We start from the raw sequence: 21,954 nt of genomic DNA, 5'->3' as shown, positions 1-21,954 counted from the left end.
CTGTCCTCAGGCCAGTGCTCAGAACACCAGGATCCCCTCAAGTAAATGATCATGCCTGATCTCTCTGCAGCATCAAACTGATCCAAAATAACAGCCAGGCTGCAGATCCCACCAGAGACCCTGAGTCTGTGTTGAGGGGCTTTAAGACTTGGATGCATCCCACAGACTCCTCAGAAAAGCTCAGCCGGGCGCTGTTTGTTTGCACACAAAATTTAAATGGCTGACTAAAACTTGCAGCTCCCACAAAGTGAGCTTCCTAGCTGCCATGGCCTGGGTCAGTCCATCCCTCAAATCCCTAAGCTTCTGGTCATGTAGCCTGGACAACTGAAGTACAGTATCCAATTTAATGGCCAAAAAGGTTAAACAGGTGAAGACCCATTGTTTTTTTCAGGAGCCAGAGGAACATCCAGATCATTGGGCAATGGAGGCAAAAGCCTGCATGAGCTAGCTGCATCCGAGGTAGCGACATCAGCAAAGAGAAAATCATCCAGATCATGAATGACACTCTCAGAGCCAGTCCTCTACCTAACCACCTACTCCAGCATAGTACTAAAAGTTTCAAAGGCAGCACATGAGATGGGACACCTCATGGGTAAAACCCTATCAACATAGTATGTGCAGTCAGAAAGCAGATTTTATATCACACTCACCGAGCAAGGCACCCTCACCACAGTGCTGCACCATAGTGACTGTCAAAACAGAACAAAGAGTCTGAGGGATCGCATCATTCACCGATAATAATAATGTTAATACTTTGTTATCTAATTGTTGTAAATTGTACTGTTTGTCCTGATATGTATTCTGTATTTGTGTTTAGTTTTTGTAAGCCACCTTGAGGGCCTTTTGGCCAAAAGGCAGCATACAAATAAACCATTATGATGATGATGATGATGATGATTTATTGTTGTTGTTGTTTATTGTTGTTGTTGTTTATTGTTGTTGTTATTATTATTATTATTTAACAGATACTCTGCTTTTTTAAAAAAATTCCAAACTAATTTGGACACAGTAAAGGTTCTTCACACATTACATTTCTAAAGAGAACATAAACTGTGGAAGTGACAGAGGAATCCCCGTCATGATTAATCATGTGAAGAGGTCCAGACATTCATTGAAAGGGGGAGTAAGACCATGCCACTGGCTCCTCTCCTAAAGTCACATAACTCCCCAGCCTTGTCTTGTCCCAGATAGGCTCAAGGCTTATTCATGGGAAAAGCAGTCTGCGCCAGGGGTCCTTAACCAACAGGGTCATGTTAGACAAGGCAGAGTCACAGCAGGATCCTGGACAGAGCAGTGTGTATGCTGTTGTTGCTGCTGCTGTTGTTGAGTGGGAGGAGAAGAAGAAACAATTGCCATCCAAGGTTCCTGAAGTAGTTTACAGAATAAAATTTCAACCCTAAAATGTGAGAAACATAAAATAAAATAAGTAATAAAATATACATAAAATCTAAATACAATCAACATCAAACAATAACCAATGTCGGGGATATACATAGTATCTAAAATGGTGCATTTTCTGAACAGGGTGGTTCATGACAGATGCTCTTGGAGGTCATTGGTTCATAGGGTCGCCATAAGTCGTAATCGACTAGAAGGCACATAACAACAACAAAATGGTGCAAGAACCTGGCTGGGGGCAGCCTGAGCAGACAAATGTGCTATTCACAGTCTTCAGAAGCAGCCTGCTGTGGGTGCCTCCTATACAGCAGCAGGGAGAGCATTCCAAAGAGTAAGTCCGTTTGCAGCATCCTGGTGCTGAGTTGTTTAGGGCTTGATGTGTCAGTAAGAAAACCTTGGAAATGGCTTGGTAACTAAGAGGCAGCCGGCTCAGCATTTTGGCCAGTTTTGCTCTACAGAGCTGATTTGAAAGACTGAATAGTTTAGTCTTGTTCATAGCTGCTGCCCCCACCCCATCCACCTCCAGCTAATGTTGCAGCCATTAGCTCTTACAGCATAGGGGTGATGGGGACTGTACTGGAAGGCTGTTCTCTGAGTCTGACAGGGCAACATCCCCTGGCCTGGATGGTATGGAAGCTGAGAACAGCGACTCCCCACGTATCACTCGAGAAGGGCCTCCCCTCCTTCCCCTCTTCTGAGCGTGAGGGAGGGCAAGGCTGGAGAACATGATAAGCTGTACCTCCAATGTTTACATATTGAGCATGAGCATCTGAAACAGTGAGGGCTATGCATGTAAACCTCTACATGGTTAAGCTTGCACACGAGTTGGTGGGCTTCCCATAGGCATCTGATTGGCCACTGTAAGAACAGGATGCTGACTAGATGGGTCATTGGCTGCAGGCTCTTCTTATGCTTTTATGAGCTAGAACCCTGGATGATCTGGGTTTTGACTCTTGTGACAGCATAGTGCATAGGGGTTTACCCATATAGGCAGCTCATATGGCCACATTCAACATAAGGGGCCCCAGTTAGAAGATCAACACATGAAGGGGGCAGATTTGCAAACATGTGCATAATAAACACAAGTCCATCAGGAAGCTAGGGTTGTCTACCGAGCTTTGTTACGTGTACACTTGGTGGCAAACTTGGATTTGCTGCTATGTTTTGTGTAACATGGCCCATAGAGTCAGGAAAAAAAGAGAGAGAGATTTTTCTTTGACCCTGTTTCATCCTTGCATACTGGAGTGTGAGAACGGAAATGGGTTCCTGCATTGTATTCATTCCAGTTCCCAGAATGGGCAAGTCTCAGCTAAAGGCTGCTTTGTAGCACAAAAGCAACCTATACACTTCTTTAACATCTTCTGAAAGAATGGTTTGTTCTAATCTAACAGCATCAACAGTATGATAGACAACAGGGAGTTAATTTGCTACACTTATGTTTCTTAAAAGGGCTGAAAAAAAGGTTGACTGTTGGGCTACACGCACATATTGCTGCCATCAGCTAAGATGGTGGCGGAGGCTTCAGCCCCTTAGGGAAACCTCAGCCACCATCTTGATTGATGGCAAACCTTTGCATGCAGTGTACGCAGCTACAAAAAACAGCAGAGAGAAAGGTAGGTGAAGCAGGGGAATGACGGGCGGCTCTGAAGCTCCTGCCCTGCTATCCGCTGCAGCAATCCTGCCACGGATTGCGGAAGGGGAGCACAGGGGCCCCCAGGGGCCCTCAGCCAGTGCATCAGCAACAGCAGCAGTGAGGAGACAGGAATCAGTGATAGTAATCCCTTCTTCTTCCTGCTAGCTCCACCCTCAGTCTCCGTTGGCATCTGGCATTTGTTTCATAGGTAGACGCCTGCCCTCGATGCACCTGAAAGACACTCTGGCACTTCAGCAAAAGTCCTCTCCTCTCGTTTGGAGCAAGGAGGAGATGTCTGCAGCATCAGTGAGGAGCAGACAGCATCCAGGGAGTGAACACATTTTTTAAAAAATAATAATTTATTTCTTTACTGTTTGCGGCCCTGTCCGGATTACTTTCTGCCCCCCCTGGGGTCACGGCCCCCAGGTTGGGAACCATTGTCCTATGATGCAGGGCTACCATGTGTGCCCCCAAAGTCTTCAAGATATGGTTGGTTTTAAAAACCCAAACTATTGGAAGAGCATGTTTTAGACAGTTTTATTTGGGAAAGAGTTTTATTTTCCCCTACACATGATGTTACCCTTGATGTTCCGGTTCTTTTTCAAGAACATGGAAGATGATTAGGTGTGGGATGGGTGTGTGTGCGTGCCCTCCCCCCCTCTACTCTGCTGTGCTGTTTGGGATCACAGCCTCAAGAATCATTAACTGGCCTGATGACTGGTTAGGATGAACCTGAAAGTCATCAGAATGGCAGATTCTTAGAAGCAGATCTGAAGTCTAATATTTGTGGTGAGGAATGCCAAGGTTCATGTGTTCCTTTAACCGCTATGTTTTGGTTGCTATAATTTGGTCAGGAATTTGTTTTGAGACAAAGAGCTTTCCATACTCGATCACTGCTTGGCAACATTTTTTTCATTTTCCACTTGGCATTTGAAAAATACCACAATTTACATGTGAAGCTCCAGCCTCCGTCTCTGTCCCCACCCACCAGGCCAAGGCAGTATGGCCTGCAGGACAACTTCCCACACTGCTAATTTAAAGAGATAGATGAATTTATATTTTGGCTCAAACTCCTTTCAACCTATCAGCATGAATAATGTGCATGATGGAATGGGAGCTGATCCTGTGACCAAATCAGAAAAATATTTAAGTTCATGTTTCCTTCACAATCCAAACGCTGGGGGACTGAAACCTGAATGTATGTCTGGTCAAACATGTCAGTTTAGTAATAGCGAAACAAAATACGTGGCTCAGGAACAACTTCAGACTTAATGTAGTACTGTAAGTGTGTATGAGATGCCACTACAAGCTCATGAAGCCCTCCTAGGAGAATTTCTTTGTATGATGAGTTTGGAGCTTCAGCACAGAATTTGGAGTAAGCAGTATGCTCCCCAGCCCAATGGTGCCTGACATAACTCTAGGATATTTGAAATACAAGAGCATTTCTATATTAGCTTAACCTTAGCTTCAGCCATTGAAACAGCAGACTATGTCTTAAGTCTTCTGTAAAAGATGGATATTTTTTGCTATAACCAGATCCTGAAATGCAAAACGTCCAAAGCCTCATTTCTCAAATGCTTTATGATAGTGGATCATAGGTCACAGTCATCACCTATATCAGTTGGCTTTGCAAAATTATAAATTAACCCTATGCTGTTCTCAATAAATAAGACTAAGGGGCAGTATTCAACTAAATCCTTGTGCTAGCGCAACATATTTCCACCCTCCTCCTCACCCCACCCACCCCGTGCCATCCTGCAAACTGCTTTAGAGATTTGGGGGAACCCCACAAGCAAATTTGGGGGACACACAAGGGAGGAGAGGGGGGAGAATGTTCACTGAGCAAGGAGAAATCCTTGTGCTAGCAGAAAGTTCACCTTAGCAATTAATTTTGGATACAAACTAATACTAACTCTATTTCTCCTTTTCATCTTCTTCAGGTGAGTCTGTTGATGTGCTGAACCGTTGCCTGACTGTGATAATGGACTGGATGAGAGCTAATAAACTGAGACTCAATCCAGACAAGACTGAGACACTGTTGGTGAACGCCTTCCCCGCTCAGATGGTGGATGTGCATCCTGTTCTGGATGGGGTTACACTCCCCCTGAAAGAACAGGTCTGTAGTCTGGGGGTTCTTTTTGACCCTTCCTTGTCTCTTGAGGCTCAAGTGGCCTCGGTGGCACGGAATGCGTTTTACCATCTCCGTTTGGTAGCCCAACTACGCCCCTATCTGGACGGCGATGACCTCGCCTCAGTTGTCCATGCTCTGGTAACTTCGAGATTGGATTACTGTAATGCACTCTACATTGGGCTGCCCTTGAAGACAGTTCGGAAGCTTCAGCTAGTGCAGAATGCGGCAGCTAGACTATTGACGAGGACCAGTCGGTCTTCGCATATAACTCCTGTTCTGGCTCGCCTGCACTGGCTACCTATTTGCTTCCGGGCGAGATTCAAGGTGTTGGTTATGACCTATAAAGCCTTACATGGCGTGGGACCGCAATACCTGGTGGAACGCCTCTCCCACTATGAACCTACCCGTTCGCTTTGTTCGTCATCGAAGGCCCTCCTCCGGGTACCAACTCATTGTGAAGCCCGGAGGGTGGTTACTAGATCTAGGGCCTTTTCTGTGGTGGCCCCCGAGTTGTGGAATAGCCTCCCCGAAGAGGTACGCCTGGCGCCTACACTATTATCTTTTCGGCGCCAGGTAAAGACCTTTTTATGCTCCCAGGCATTTTAATCACTCTAATCTTTTTAGCTTTTTAATCTTGTATACTAAGTCTTTATTTTTATTTTCTGTTTAACTGTATTTGTTTTTATGTCATATATGTTTTTGTGATTTTATTATTGCCATGTATGTATTTTACGCTATGCTGTTTACCGCCCTGAGAGCTATTTGCTAAGGGCGGTATATAAATGTAACCAAATAAATAAATAACAATGAAACTGAAAAGCAGATTATAATTATCTCCATATTGTATTGAGACTGACAGAGAATTGCTAGTCTAGAGTTTTGCTTTTGAGTTCTGTATTTGTACAAAAGTCAAGGATAAAATGAAACCATATACAACAGAATAAAGATAGCCTTGCTTGATATTTAGTGATCTTTGGTACCATCTGTCATGGCTCTGCAAGACCTCCCTCCCCACATCTGATTCAGAGTCTGATCCAGTGATTCAGATTCGGCCCTGATTCAGCCTAAATCAATTCAGGTCCAGCCCAATTCTGGGCCCAGATTCAAATCAAGCTTTGGTAATCAAAATCTTCAATACTCCCATTGGTTAGGCCTCATTTTGAATACTGCATCCAGTTCTGGTCTCCGCACTTCATGAAATATGCAGAGAAACTGGAACAGGTTCAGAGGAGGGCAACAAGGATGATCAGGGGACTGGAAACAAAGCCCTATGAGGAGAGACTGGGCATGTTTAGCCTGGAGAAGAAAAGACTGAGGGAAGGTATGATAGTACTCTTCAAGTTCATGAAAGGTTGTCAGATAGAGGAAGGCTGGGATCTCTTCTCGATCATGCCAGAGTGCAGGACACGGAATAATCGGCTGAAGTTGCAGGAAGCCAGATTTTGAGTGGACATCAGGAAAAACTTCTTAATTGTTAGAGCCATACGGCAATGAACCAATTACCTAGAGAGGTAGTGAGCTCTCTGACACCGGAGGCATTCAAGAGGCAGCTGGACAGCCATCTGTCGGGAATGTTTTGATTTGGATTCCTGCATTGAGCAGGGAGTTGGACTTGATGGCCTTGTAGGCCCCTTCCAACTCTACTATTCTATGATTCTTAGAGCTTGGAAGATTACTTTTAAAAAGTAATAAATTACAGTTACAGTTACATGGCCCAAAAAAGTAGTAATTACCGTTACAATTACAGTTGCTCTGAAAATAACTGATTACTTTACTTTTCCTCCAAAGTAATCACTACAATTACATTTCAGTTACTTAAAAAAAATGCCTACAAGGTGCTGGCCTTGGCTGCTGCACATCTAAGTAGCCTAGAACAACATTAAAAATAAACACACACATACAGAGGTAGTAGAATAACTGTTTTTATTCATAAGATAGCAATGGTGGTCTCTCCGCTGGTAAGGGTGGTGTAGAGTGAGGCTGAGGCCACTACTCAGATCTTTGTATGTCAAACCAAGTGCAACCCCCCCCACTGAGCCAGCCATCATAATCTCTCTCACTTAACCACCTCCCAGGCCCTGCCCTGCCACCAACTAAGGGACACTCACCCAAGCAAACATTTTCCCCTGAGATGCAAAAAAGTTAAAATACTGCAAATGAAGCATGGTAGCCAGAGATGGTGGTGGAGGCCACTTTGTGTGCCAAGTGCAAACACACACACACACACACATTGTCATCTTTCATGTCCATAGTTCTTTATCTCCATTCTGCTGCTGCCTCCTTCTCCTCCTTTAGCCATGTGCTTGACCTCTGGATCCTTTTCCCCTCTACTCCATGCTTCACCACCACTGTCCGTTTTTTTAAATAATTGTTTTCTCCACTCCACCCTGTCTCACTCTCCACCTCCTCTCTCATCACCTCCTACCCATCCACAGAGCATGAGGAAAGAGCGATGCTGCACAGAAGCCCAGTTTGGGGCACATGATTTTCATCCACAAATCAGAGGAGCAGAAGACTTCCCCTGCTCCCCCCCCAGTAATGCCCAAAGTAATTGTGGAAAAGTTACAATTACTCCACAAAAGTAGTAAAATTACTCCTAGTTCTATTACAATCAAAATGTAAAGGAATTACCCACTCATTACTCAAAAAAGTAATGAATTACAAGTAATTCGTTACTTGTAACTAGTTACTTCCAAGCTCTGATGATTCTATGTCACTAGTGCCTTCCTTCAAGTCCAAGTCTGACTCCTCCTTACTCCACACCCATTCCACAGGGCTCATGACACTCAGTGGCCTCCAGAAAGGGCTTGAGGATCACCACAAGCTGGGAAATGGTGTCCCACTGTTACCTGTCCTATAGGAACAGGCCAAACAGGCTCTGCATGCCCATTTCCCTGACACTGGAGATTTCATGGACAGCATGCCATTACTCCACCATATGCTCAAGCATGAGGTAGGTAGAGGTTCAAGGTGTGTCCACGCTCTGCACCAACTTCTCCTGAAGCAGCCTATTGCCCTTTATGCTGTGGTAGAAATGCCCAGCAACCCTTCTGCAACTCTCAAGGAGATTATGGATGGTGGAGGAGCGGGAAGAAGAAACTTGGATGCTCAAACCAATGGCATCCTTCACAGTCAGGTAACCTTTTGGAGACTGGGCCTGGCTACCAAGAGGTCTTCTGTATCTTTCAAAGTTGTGCAGGGAGAAGGGAGAATTTCACCTTGTGGTTTTTTCCATTACAGCGTTGCAAGAACACCTGCACTTGGCTGAATTTTCTCTTCTGTTAAAGATACAGAATCATTCTCAGGCCCTGAGCCTGGCAACCCTAGGTGGAATATATGGGTGATGCAGTGGATGCCTACAAATCACACAAAACCTTTACCACATTTGTTCCCCCATCCATCACCCTGTAACCGTGGGAGAGCTGGTGTCCAGGCAGCCACCCCCCAGCATGTGTTTCATGGCTGCCATAATTTTTCTGCCATGTGGTACTAACCCATTACTTTGGCATAAAGGAAGGCCCACTGATACTCTTCCTTCCAAGTCCCTGAATTGCTGGCTACTCCTGTCACTGTGGCCGCCCACCAGAGAGTTGTCAGGGACAAATAAGCAAGCACTCCAGCCTAGCTGCTCCAAATATGTGAGGTGAAGTGTACCGACTGCACCTCTGCCTTGCGCAGATAGTCCAGCACTTTCTCCCTCCATGTATGGCACAGGAAGGACACCACTCCCCTGTTTAAGGGGGTGAACCATAGCTAGGGATGTAGTTTGCAGTATGGTGCAAGTTCAGTTGTCATTTCAATAAACTGGTAGCTGGTACTAGCCAAATGTTGAGAAGTGTGTGACTGCAGCAACATAATTTTTTACTGCAAAATTACTGTTTCCACTGATAGCATTTAAGTACTGATATTCACCTTTCAGTTTCCTGGAAACACCACCACCAGTGTATAACAACCTATTTCTGCACTTTGTTAAGGTTGAGCCTTTTATCATCATCATCATCATTATTTGATTTATATTCTGCCCTTCCTCCCAGCAGGAGCTCAGGGTGGGAAACAAAAGCACTAAAAACATTAAAATATCATAAAAACAAACTTTTAAACACATTAAAACAAAACATCTTCAAAAACGTTACTTAAAAAAAGCTACCAAAACATCTTCTAAGATTAAAAACATTTTAAAAAGGAAAGTTTAAGAACATATTAAAAAGCAATTCCAACACAGATGCAGAACTGGGATAGGTCTCAACTTAAAAGGCTTGTTGAAAGAGGAAAGTCTTCAATAGGTGCCCAAAAGATAACAGAGATGGCGCCTGCCTAATATTTAAGGGGAGGGAATTCCACAGGGAATTTATGGGCCAAACTGCCTGTACTACAAGTGGTCAGGACTTTTCTGAACTGCTCAGCTGTAAGATAAAGAGTTTCTCCTACCGTTTGTTATCATAATGTGAAAGACTTCAATAGAATGTGTGTGTATACATTACGGCTGTGCACAGACCCCCTGATTCAAGTTGTGGCTCTCATTTGTAAATACAGATCAGGTCCAATTCAGTCCAGATAGATTCACATCCAGTCCAACCCGAGCAGGGTCCGAATCTGTATATTTATTCACTAATAGGCAAAAAACCTTGCGGTTTAAGAATGTACCTATAGCCCGCAGATATTTCTATCAAACTTTAAAAAGAAGGGAAATTGGGCAGCTATAGTGAATGCAACAGGGTAGCAGGAGACTTGACCTCCTCTCTGAGATATTGGACTGCCCTACAAATTTGTCAAAATACAAACACAATTTGGTTTCGTCTTTCACAGTCCAATCCACTTCCTGTGTAGCTTTACTAAGTATGAGATAATACCATTTAAATTAATTCCAGCAATGAATATTTAAGAATCCAATTCCATACCCACTTACCTAGGAGTGAGTCCCACTTAACTCAATAGGACTTACTTCTGAGTAATGAATAGGATTGTACTTAGCCCAATGAACTATTTCAACTTTGTTGTTGTTATGTGCCTTCAAGTCGATTTTGACTTGTGGCGACCCTATAAATCAGCAACCTCCAATAGTATCTGTTATAAACCACCCTGTTCAGATCGTGTAAGTTCAGGTCTGTGGCTTCCTTTATGGAATCAATCCATCTCTTGTTTGGCCTTCCTCTTTTTCTACTCCCTTCTGTTTTTCCCAGCATTATTGTCTTTTCTAGTGAATCATGTCTTCTCATTATGTGTCCCCAGTATGATAACCTCCGTTTCATCATTTTAGCTTCTAGTGATAGTTCTGGTTTAATTTGTTCTAACACCCAATTATTTGTCTTTTTTGCGGTCCATGGTATGCGCAAAGCTCTTCTCCAACACCACATTACAAATGAGCTGATTTTTCTGTTATCCGCTTTTTCCACTGTCCAACTTTCACATCCATACATAGACATTGGGAATACCATGGTCTGAATAATCCTGACTTTAGTGTTCAGTGATACATCTTTGCATTTGATGACCTTTTCCAGTTCTCTCATAGCTGCCCTTGCCAGTCCTAGCGTTCTTCTAATTTCTTGACTATTGTCTCCATTTTGGTTAATGACTGTGCCCGAGGTGTTGATAATCCTTGACAAGTTCAATGTCCTCATTGTCGACTTTAAAGTTAACTAAGTGTTTTGACATTCAGCTGTAGTCTTGCATTCCTCTTTAACTTTCATCAGCATTTGTTTCAAATCATTACTGGTTTCTGCTAGTAGTATGGTATCATCTGCATATCTTAAATTATTGATATTTCTCCCTCCAATATTCACACATTTTTCATCTTGGTCCAATCCCGCTTTCCGTACAATATGTTCTGCATATAGATTAAAAAAATAGGGTGCTAAAATACAACCCTGTCTCACACCCTTTCTGATGGGGAACCAATCGGTTTCTCAGTATTATTTCGTTAGAGTAGCCTCTTGTCCAGAGTACAGTTTGGGCATCAGGACAATCAGATGCTGTGGCACGCCCATTTCTTTAAAAGCATTCCATAGTTTTTTATGATCTATTATGATTTGCTTTGCTGTAATCTATAAAGCACAGGGTGATTTTCATCTGAAATTCCTTGGCCCATTCCATTATCCAACGTGTATTTGCAATATGATAGCTGGTACTTCTTCCCTTTCTAAATCTTGTTCCATATATGGTAAGAGCCTTTGTTGTAGAATCTTGAGCATTACTTTACTTGCATGGGATATTAAGGCAATAGTTTGATAATAACTGCATTCCCTGGGATCCCCTTTCTTTGGAATTGGGATGTATATTGAACGCTTCCAGTTCAATATACATCCCAACGTGGGCCATTGTTTAGTTTTCCATATTTGTTGACAAATATTTGTCCAAATTTGGACAGATTCAGTCTCAGTAACTTGTAGCAACTCTACTGGTATGCCATCTGTTCCTGGTGATTTGTATTTTAAGAGTAGCTTTCACCTCACATTCTAAAATGTCTGGTTCTTCATCATGCTGTTCCTCCGTGAATTAATCTGTCATCCTTGCATCTCTTTTATAGAGTTCTTCAGTGTATTGCTTCCATCTTCATTTTATTTCATCTCGGTCAGTCAGTGTGTTCCCCTGTTGATTATTCAACATGCCTACTCTTGGTTTAAATTTCCCTTTCATTTCTCTTATCTTTTGGAATAGGGCTGTTGTTCTTCCCATTTTGTTGTTCTCTTCTATTTCTATACAATAACTATCATAATAGTTTTCTTTGTCCCTACGTACTAGTCATTGTATAGTTGCATTTAGGGTTCTGACCGTGTTTCTATCTCCTTTTGCTTTTGCTTTCCTTCTCTCTTTAACCATTTTAAGAGTTTCTTCAGTCCACTTCCGGGAAGGGTGACTTCGCTTGTGCCTGCTTTTGAGACGGGCTCCCGCCTCAAAAGAAGCTTATTCAGATATAAATCAGTCAGAACATTTTTTTTTGACTGATGAAATTTCTCCCGGGCAGGGAGAAACGTAGAGATCAACCTCAAAAGCCTGTTTTTGTTGGGAGGACTGGATTTCATTAATTTATGAGAAAAGGTCCAGCCAGCAATGCCGGACGGACTTCCGAACAAGCTCTATCTGATTAATGCGATACGTTTATCTTTTCTTCAAAGAGAAAACGGACTAACAGGCAAGCGCCCTTCTTTCTATTATTTTTTTTACTTGGTTTAAATTGTTGCAGCAAAAAGAGATTTGTCAAATGAATCAGCTTTAAAGAACTTCTGGGTGAGCTATCACTCTTCTCTGTTATTCACGAAATTAACAGCTTATCTCTGTTTCTATTGCAAAAAGCTGTCCTGGAAGTGCATTCTAAAGATATAAACAGAAGAGGGATTTCTATTCCGAGGAACATTATATTGTCTGGGACTATTCTCTTTTTGGTCTATTTTATTTTGACGAATCTGCTTCTTCACGACGCCACTAACTGTTTTGATGCTGGGAACTAAATTTGTTTTGTATTCTTGAACATAGAGAGATAAGGCAGGCTGCTCTGTTTATACTGTGATGTCATCAAGCCTGGAATATTAACCCAATTGTTGCTGAAATAAGAAGTGGTTCTTCTTTATTTTTGTTTTGTTTTGTTTTCGTGGTTTTAAAAATGGCAATCAAGAAAGTGGCTGAGAATCTGGAAGTAATTATGTTTCAGAAAATAATGGATGAGATTGAGATAACGAAACAAACCCTGCGACAGGGCAGTAAGGAGCTGAAAATTGAACTGAGCAAAATGACGCAGGAGCTTAAAGAAATAGGGGATCCTGTGAGAGAGGAGAATGAGATCAGAGATGAGAAAAGAAAAAATAAAGGGAAGATACAAGCCCTGGAGATTGGAACAAATGTGGAATTGGAAAAAGATCTGGAGTTTACGGATATTAGAAATAAAATCTACTGTTTGGAATTTAACGTTATCTCTGAAGAAATTAATGAAGATATTAGAGATAAAGTTATCAATGGCTTGGATAATCTTCTGGACTGGAATGACGTGATGGAGCTTGATATAGAGAAAATCTATGGAATTAACTGCAGCCATGTGACAATGGAAAAACTCTCAAGAGATGAGCCAGTGCATTTTGTAAAAAAGAAGAACACAGATATGACTTTACAACAATATTTCAGCAACTTATTCAGAATTGATGGCAAGAAAATATTTGGGATAGAGGAAATTCCCATCAGACTCTTATTATATGACTATGGTTATGACAGCAAGATTATTATGGAATACTGATAATGGAAGATTGGACACTGAAATTACTGGACTTAACAGGACTATTGAAGATGGAAGATGGAATTAATATGGATAATGGAATAATGGCTATTGAAATTATTGGACCTAACAGATTTTGATGAGATGGATTAATCGATATATTTATTTGGACTATGGTTATGACAATAAGATTATTATTATTATTAACGAGATGGATTAATCGACATGTTTATTAGGAGAAAAATTGATAGATATATTTCTTAAAGAATTGAAACCTCTCTGACTTTTTGTGGAAAGAATAAAGTAATGTTTATGAGATTTGATGATTAATTAAGATAACTACTGGAGGAAAGTGATTTTATAATATAATTTAAGAGACAGGATTGTTATATATTGTAGACCTATAACTGATTTGATCTGCGACAAATGGGAAGTCAACATTTTATTTTTTTGTTTAATCATTTTTGTTTTGTTTTGTTTTTTGTCCTTGAATGTTTTATGATTTTGTTTTGTATGTTTTATGAAAATTTGAATAAAAATTATTGTAAAAAAAAAAGAGTTTCTTCAGTCATCCATTGAGGTCTTTCTCTCTTTTTAACAGGAGGTATTGTCCTTTTGCATTCTTCCCTGATAATGTCTCTGACTTCAGTCCATATTTCTTCTGGTTCTCTGTCAACTAAGTTTAAAGCCTCAAATCTGTACCATATTTGTTCTTTATATTCTTCTGGGATGTTATTTAAATTATATTTTGGCATTATGATTGCTTTGTTCTTCTTCTTTAGCTTTACTCTGATTTCGATACAACCAGTTCATGATCTGTACTGCAGTCTGCTCCTGGTCTTGTTTTCGCAGAAAGTATGGAACTTCTCCATCTTCTACTGCCAATTATATAAACAATTTGATCCCTATATTGACCATTTGGTGATGTCCACATGTACAGTCATCTTTTTGGTTGCTCAAAAAATGTATTTGCGAGAAACAAATAATTGGCTTCACAGATTTCAATAGGTCTTTCTCCTGCTTCATTTCTATCTCCTAAGCCCCATTTCCCCACAATTTCTAATTCTTCTTTGTTCCCTACTTTTGCATTCCAGTCCCCCATGATTATCAGAATATCTTGTTTTGTTGTGTGATCAATTTCTTCCTGCACTTCTGCATAAAATCTCTCCAATTCCTCTTTTTCTGCATTTGCCGTTGGAGCGTAGACTTGAATGATGATTATGTTAATAAGTTTCCCATTAAATCTCATTGATATAACTCGCTCAGACCTTCCATTATAGCTCCTAATTGCTTTTGCTACATCACTTCTCACTATTAAAGTACCCCTGCTTCTTCTTAATTTCTCATTTCCCACATAAAATATTTTGTAGTTACCTGATTGAAAGTGTCCATTTTAATTCACTCAAGCCAAGTATTGTTGATATGTTCCATTTCTTGCCTGACAATTTCTAACTTTCCCTGGTTCATGCTTCTCACTTTCCATGTTCCTATTGTGTACATTGTACAACTCTGGACTCTCCTTTCACATCTGTCCACATCAGCCTCTGGGCTTCCATTCAGCTTTGACCGAGTGGCGTCATTAGTCACAGTGCTACTTATACTTGTCCATTGTTCTTCTCCTTCTGACCTGGGGGTCTCATCTTCCAGCACTATCTTGTGTTGCATGTTGGATACTCTGTTCATAGGGTTTTCATGGTAAGAGGTATTCAGAGGTGATTTACCATTGCCTTCCTCTGAGTTTGGATGCATTTTAGTCTGGTGTCTCAGCTTTGACCATTCTGCCTTGGGTGCCCCTGCTAGGAGTCTAGCCTCTTGGTCTAGACTCCTGACTGCATTGCTATGTTGTATTGCAATATACTTGCTTTTTCTATAGTTTTGCATGAGTGAATGTCATCCTCCAAAGGACAGGATAGCCAAGCAAATTTTTCATGCACATACTGAGAAATGAATGCATAATTTATTTATCAAAGAAGAGGGAGGAGAAAGAGACCACTGGAGAGGACACTCTACACATTTATTGTTTGAAAGATTAGGGCAATTCTTTGCCAACATGTAATCCATAGTAGCTGTTTGTGTTTATGTGTCAGGCTCTTGACATGGTGAAGAATATTATATCCCAGTATATTTGGCTTTTAACTTGGGGAGTTAGAGGCCAAATCTTCCTGATCGGCAAAGGCAACATGGGTTAAGACATGAACTAAGCTTGTCCATGCCAGAAGGAATACAAGTGCCCCCTTTCACAGTCTTAATGAAATCATTAATTATGTCAGCAACTGAAGGAATAGATCTCCAAACACTTCACTCTGCTGAAGCAACAGAGCAGCCTTGGGTATCTTGAAACTTCCAGAGAAGGGTCTTCTGACACAGATGTGTCCTAACCATAAATAAATGTACGGTTCCATAGACTTCTGATTCGACAGTTTTTTTGCTGTGGCTTCTCATAAAAGAAATCAACGGAGTTTCAACCAAAAAGGTTGACTAGCTTAATGCATCCTGTAATGGTGCCATGATGCAATCGAGGATAACTTCTTGGATCTGAAAATATACCACACATCACATTAATAAGACTAGCCCTTCAATAGTCTGCTTTCATTTTAGTAAAAAATTACTCTTAGCTCTTTTCCAACATTTAGAGGTAGTTCTTAGCACCTTCCAGCACATTTTTTTTGACCTAAACATTCACACATGTTTACCTTCTTGGAGACTTTGCTTAAAAAAAATAATTGGCCTCTACGTGTATAGGCCAGTATCTGAACTTAATGGGAGCGGGGGGGGGGGGGGAATCAGGGAAGGAAAGTTTCTAGTTAATATGGTGAAAGACTGCTAGCTGTATTTTTCAATGATAATGAAAAAAGATGAGAAATTAAATAGACAAAGCTCCAGCAACCTGCACTCATTTTTCTCATTACTTTTCAGTGGTGTAATTGTAATGATTTTCGAAGTGCCTAACAGAATATTCTTTTTCTAGTGTACATCTTCCCACCTCCCTTTTACATATCAGTGCAAGGCACAGCCAATATAAAGAAGAGAGAAACTAGATGGCAATGGACTGGTGAAGTGCCGGATGACTGGAGGAGAGCTAATGTTGTCCCTATCTTCAAAAAGGGCAAGAAGGAGGAACTGGGGAACTACAGACCAGTCAGCCTAACATCAATCCCTGGAAAAACTCTGAAGCAGATTCTAAAGCAGTCAATCTGTAAGCACCTTGAAAACATTGCAGTGATTACTAGGAGCCAACATGGATTTATGAGGAACAAATCCAGCCAAACTAATCTTATCTCGTTTTTTGATCAGGTAACCTCCCTTTTAGACTGTGGGAATGCTGTGGACATAATATATCTCGACTTCAGCAAAGCTTTTGACAAAGTGCCCCATGATATTCTGATTAGCAAGCTAGCTAAATGTGGGCTGGATGGAACAACTATTAGATGGATCCACAGTTGGCTCCAGAATCGTACTCAAACAGTGCTTATCAATTATTCCTTCTCAAACTGGGTGGAAGTAACGAGTGGGGTACCACAGGGCTCAGTCCTGGGCCCAGTGCTCTTTAACATTTTTATTAATGACTTGGATGAGGAGGTACAAAGCATGCTTATCAAATTTGCAGATGATGCAAAATTGGGGGGCATAGCTAATACCGTGGAAGACAGAAACAAAATTCAAAGGGACCTTGATAGGCTGGAGCATTGGGCTGAAAACAACAGAATTAAATTCAACAGGGATAAATGCAAAGTTCTACACCTAGGAAAAAGAAACCAAATGCACAGTTATAAGATGGGGGATACTTGGCTCAGCAATATGACATGTGAGAAGGATCTTGAAATTGTCATTGATCACAAGCTGAATATGAGCCAAAAGCGTGATGTGGCTGCAAAAAAGGCAAATGCTATATTAGGCTGCATTAACAGAACTAAAGTTTCCAACTCGAGTGAAGTACTAGTTCCCCTCTATTCAGCACTGGTTAGGCCTCATCTTGAATACTGCGTCCAGTTCTGGTCTCTGCACTTCAAGAAGGATGCAGACAAACTGGAACAGGTTCAGAGGAGGGCAACAAAGATGATCAGGGGACTGGAAACAAAACCCTGTGAGGAGAGACTGAAAGAATTGGGCATGTTTGGCCTGGAGAAGAGAAGACTGAGGGGAGATATGATAGCACTCTTCAAGTACATGAAAGGTTGTCAGATAGAGGAGGGCTGGGATCTCTTCTCGATCGTCCCAGAGTGCAGGACATGGAATAATGGGCTGAAGTTGCAGGAAGCCAGATTTCTACTGGACATCAGGAAAAACTTCCTAACTGTTAGAGCCATACGACAATGGAACCAATTACCTAGAGAGGTATTGGGCTCTCCGACACTGGAGGCATTCAAGAGGCAGCTGGACAGCCATCTGTCAGGAATGCTTTGATTTGGATTCCTGCATTGAGCAGGGGGTTGGACTCGATGGCCTTGTAGGCCCCTTCCAACTCTACTATTCTATGATTCTATGAATAGGGTGGACCATATTTTTATTTAAAAATCACTACATTATTTGGAAAAATCATGCACAACATCATCATGACATTTTGAAGCAGCAGCAGAGATAAGTGCTGGATGACACAAGGGCCACATAACATCAAGCAGTCAAGGATGACACTTTTATGATTTTATGTTTTATGATTTTCTGGTTTGATTAGTAAGTCTGCATATGATTACAATGGTGTCAGAAGTAGAAAGGCTTCCAAGTCACAATCTTTATCCTAGTCAATATTATATGTTCTTTATGAACTTACGAATAAAAACTTGGAAATAGAATCCAGTTGTAATATCTGATTACAGATGCCTCATCTGGGTCCTGTTCTCAGAAGTATTAAGAGATGTGTATGGATAATTGAAGTTGCTTAGAACTTTCTCAAGGAAGAAGAGGATATTAGGGTAATAACTAAACAAATACAGCAGCCTAATCTTGGTAAAGTAATGACTGAGCAGTTTGGTTCATGCAAGACTACTCTTCTCTCCAATCTAGTGGAAAACTCCATTAAGATAAGGGAACCAGAGCAAGGGGCTGATTAGGTAAATGAACCCTCCTTATTCACATCTATCTCTGATGCAGCACCACACAACAAGATTAGTAATTCGCTTTCACCAAAATTAATGTACAAAATAAGCATAGGTGAATTTTCTCCAGAAAATGGAAATGGACTGCCTTCAAGTCGATCCCGACTTATGGCTACTCTATGAATAGGGTTTTCATGGTAAGCGGTATTCAGAGGGGGTTTGCCATTGCCTCCCTCTGAGGCTAGTCCTCCCCAGCTGGCTAGGGCCTGCTCAGCTTGCCACAACTGCACAAGCCAGCCCCTTCCTGGCCCGCAACTGCCAGCTGGGGGGCAACTGGGCTCCTTGGGACTATGCAGCTTGCCCAGGTGGCAGGGCACATAACCCCTGAGCCACTCACTGGGGGTGATCTTTAGCTGGCCCTTATCACCCAGGAGACACGAGCGGAGATTTGAACTCCCAGACTCTGGACTCCCAGCCAGGCTCTCTTCCCCACTGTGCTGTACCAGCTGTCGAATTTTCTCCAGAGTCTAATAGAATTAGATCTCACAGGTCTCAACAAACAAGGGCACTCCATGTCTGAACAGTGCTCTATTAAAACCACATACACACATATATTATTGTTGCTTCATTGGCTGATTAATTTTGGGTTTGTGGGGGTGGTTGGTGATCATCTTACCATGGGAGCTTCATAAAGTAAGTCTTTCAAGTCCACATTTATTCTTTCATCCAGTTCCCAAGAGACCTTATATAAGGCAATATTTGCACTCAGAACTGGAGATCCATATGGGTAGTCCTGTGTTTTAGTTCCATTCTTCATCCATATATGGTCAATGTCATCATCCGGAAAAGGGGGAATTAATAATACAGTAGGATTCTCTCAACAATGAATGTATTACGTCTGATCAGCACTGAGAAATCCCATTGGGACACTCCAGCCTGCTGATTTGGGCTCACCCATCTGGCTCTAATAATTCTGATGCCTTTCCATGACTCTTCTCATTCCATTGAAAACCTTGCCAATGGGAACAGTAATAAATCTTTGTATCTAAGCCTTCCTCCAAGTCCTAGGCTCATAAAAAAACAAGTGGGCCCAGTCTGCTTGGATGCTAGTTCCCCCCCCCCATGCAGACTGTGCAAATGAATGGGATCCCAATTTAAAAACTTATGCCCCTCTCAGGTTTAACAAATTGATCATCCACCACCAGGAACTAAATCCTGAAAATCAGCTCCATCATTCCATGTAAATATCTTTTAGACCATCATTGTTAGTTCCAGGATAAAGGAAGAACAACCCACAAGAGTGTAGTAAAATTGGATTACAATATGTTTTGGTCACATTTTCAACTTTCATAAATTATATTCTCAAAACAATATCCATACTTAGTAATGTCAAACTGGCATCCTAGTAAAACTAAATCCATCAACCGCAGCTCTTTCTCTGTGTCTACATCTGTCTCTCCCTCTTCCCTCCCCTTTCCTCTGTCTAGCACTGAGTCAACCAGGATATGTCCTTTAGATCAAATCTCATCATATAATGCCTTTTATATGTTATTTTCACTCATATATTCATTCTTATGCACATTTTCCCCTAATATAGGCATTTTTGTAAACACTGCTTGGTTGGCAAACTGTATTGCAAAATTTAGATAAGTGTAAATTTCAAAGGATGGCTGTGCTTTGGCTCTCATGTTGTTTCGGAAAGCATGAATTTAACAAACTCAGCTTGAAATAGAAAGTGAATCAATTTCTCACCCATCCCTAGGAGGCAGTATGGGCCTGAGTGTATGGGCCAGTTCATGTTGGAGTTGACAATACTTCAGGTACCCAGGTTCCTTCCAAGCCATGCAGTCTCCTAGAGTGGGTAAAGGGATGATAGATTTCAGCAAAACAGTTCATCAGCTAGAATGGAAATCTAGCGCCTCTCAGCAAAAATGGTTGCATTTCAAACAGTTGTGATCTGAAACAATGTTTTGCTTCTTTTTATAAAAGAAAACAATGCTCTCTTTCAATGACCATGCTACTGTAATTGTGATGTTTTGTGTTTTGTTAGTATTGTTATTGTTGTTGTAAACAGCCTTCGGATTTATGTTTAAATGAAAAACAGTATAGAAATTATTTTAAATAAATGTTAGCTGTCACACATGCAGATAAGAGCTTCATGGCTGAAAAAAATCTATTCACCTCATAGTTGTTTAATTTCACCAGTAAGAAAGGTTTAAACAGGCATATATTTAAAGAGGCATTAATGCACACATCATGAAATATGATTATAAATAGTAATGAAAAGCCCCATGGCAGTTATAAGAAGAGTTGAATGTTGTCCATTGCTAGGAGCACTTTCTTCTGTAGCTCCACAATGGCAGTTGAAATTAATTTGTTCCCCAAAATTATCCTCAGTGAATTTTGATTAATATTTCCAGTCAGATAAGAAACAATATGAAATCAAGTCAAGAACAATATCTTGTAATGTAGTACAACAATTTTTATTCAGTTTCTTTTGATTATACATAACTGAACATTAAGACACAAAATTAAAAATGTTTAAAATACAAAACTTTTCAACACATTGCTAACAAAATAGTGGCTTGATTCAAAGATAGAAATAAGTCTAATCGGTAATAAATATGGTAACAATTCCAGTTACCAGATACATCTCAAACTTTCTTCTTCAGTGGCATATAAGTGACTATTAGACCCTTCCAGATGTCTTTTTTGTTGTGCATTCATGATTATTTGTGCTCATGATGGTATTGGGGCAGTTACATGCAATCTGCTTCAATATTGTTTGTATCTGCAAAAGTTTGGGGGGCGGACATACTGCTTAGTTTCCAACCAGTGCATGTTTTATAACTTCCTGCTAAAATCCTGTAACTTGTAATACCACAAATATTCCAGTTTAATTTTTTGTCGTGCTTTTGTTGTACTGTAGTGCAAGAGTGCCCCTCCTGACAGCAATAATGCAGTAACATTGTGGACACATCAGAGAACAAGCAGGATGCTATGTGTGTAGTCCAATATAAATTCACCACTAACGCATTATTATTGCATCAGGTCCTTACCAAATTACATGCTTGTTGATTGGCTTGCAGGAAGGCTAGGTGATGTTTCGTCACAGCAAAGTGTTACCTTTGATGCAGAGCTCCAAAGCAAGTGTTCACTTCCCACTATATTTTCCCATCACTTTTGTTACTACAGAAAGTTGATCTTGGGGGAGGGGAAAGGTCTGTTGTGCAAAAGCTCCAAATCAGCTTTAACTGCATAACCTAAATTTGCTGGCATATGAATGAATCCCACCCAAAATTAGTGACAGTCTGCAAGTGCACTGATATGTTGCAGAATACACCCACAAAAACACACTATAGAGGGACTCTTAGTGAATTAGCTGCTCCAAAACGGAATCAAATTCAGGCTTGCCGAAATCAAGAATCACGTTCCTAAAATAAAATAATACTACATTTCCATTATTCTGTGTATAAACCTTATTTGTAACCCCCACACCCACAATGTAAAAAATACTATGGGATGGGCTACATATGGTAATTCACCATATGTGTCTTTA

At 41.0% G+C, this 21,954-nt stretch overlaps 1 long non-coding RNA gene across 1 annotated transcript in view; it reads right to left on the bottom strand.

Moving 5' to 3' along the window:
* Positions 1–15,376: 15,376 nt before the first annotated feature.
* Positions 15,377–21,954, bottom strand: part of LOC133363209 (uncharacterized) — a 14,069-nt gene continuing 7,491 nt past the window's right edge. Inside the window, exons 2-3 of the long non-coding RNA XR_009757620.1 lie at positions 20,148–20,247; positions 15,377–15,897 (exon numbers count right to left, since the gene is read on the bottom strand). This is a non-coding gene — a long non-coding RNA (uncharacterized LOC133363209). The remainder of the gene's footprint in view (positions 15,898–20,147; positions 20,248–21,954) is intronic.

Source organism: Rhineura floridana, chromosome 8 (genome assembly GCF_030035675.1).
Source record: "Rhineura floridana isolate rRhiFlo1 chromosome 8, rRhiFlo1.hap2, whole genome shotgun sequence".
Taxonomy (NCBI): domain Eukaryota; kingdom Metazoa; phylum Chordata; class Lepidosauria; order Squamata; family Rhineuridae; genus Rhineura; species Rhineura floridana.
Note: the sequence above shows the minus strand (reverse complement) of the source record. Positions and strands in the feature narration are given on the sequence as shown.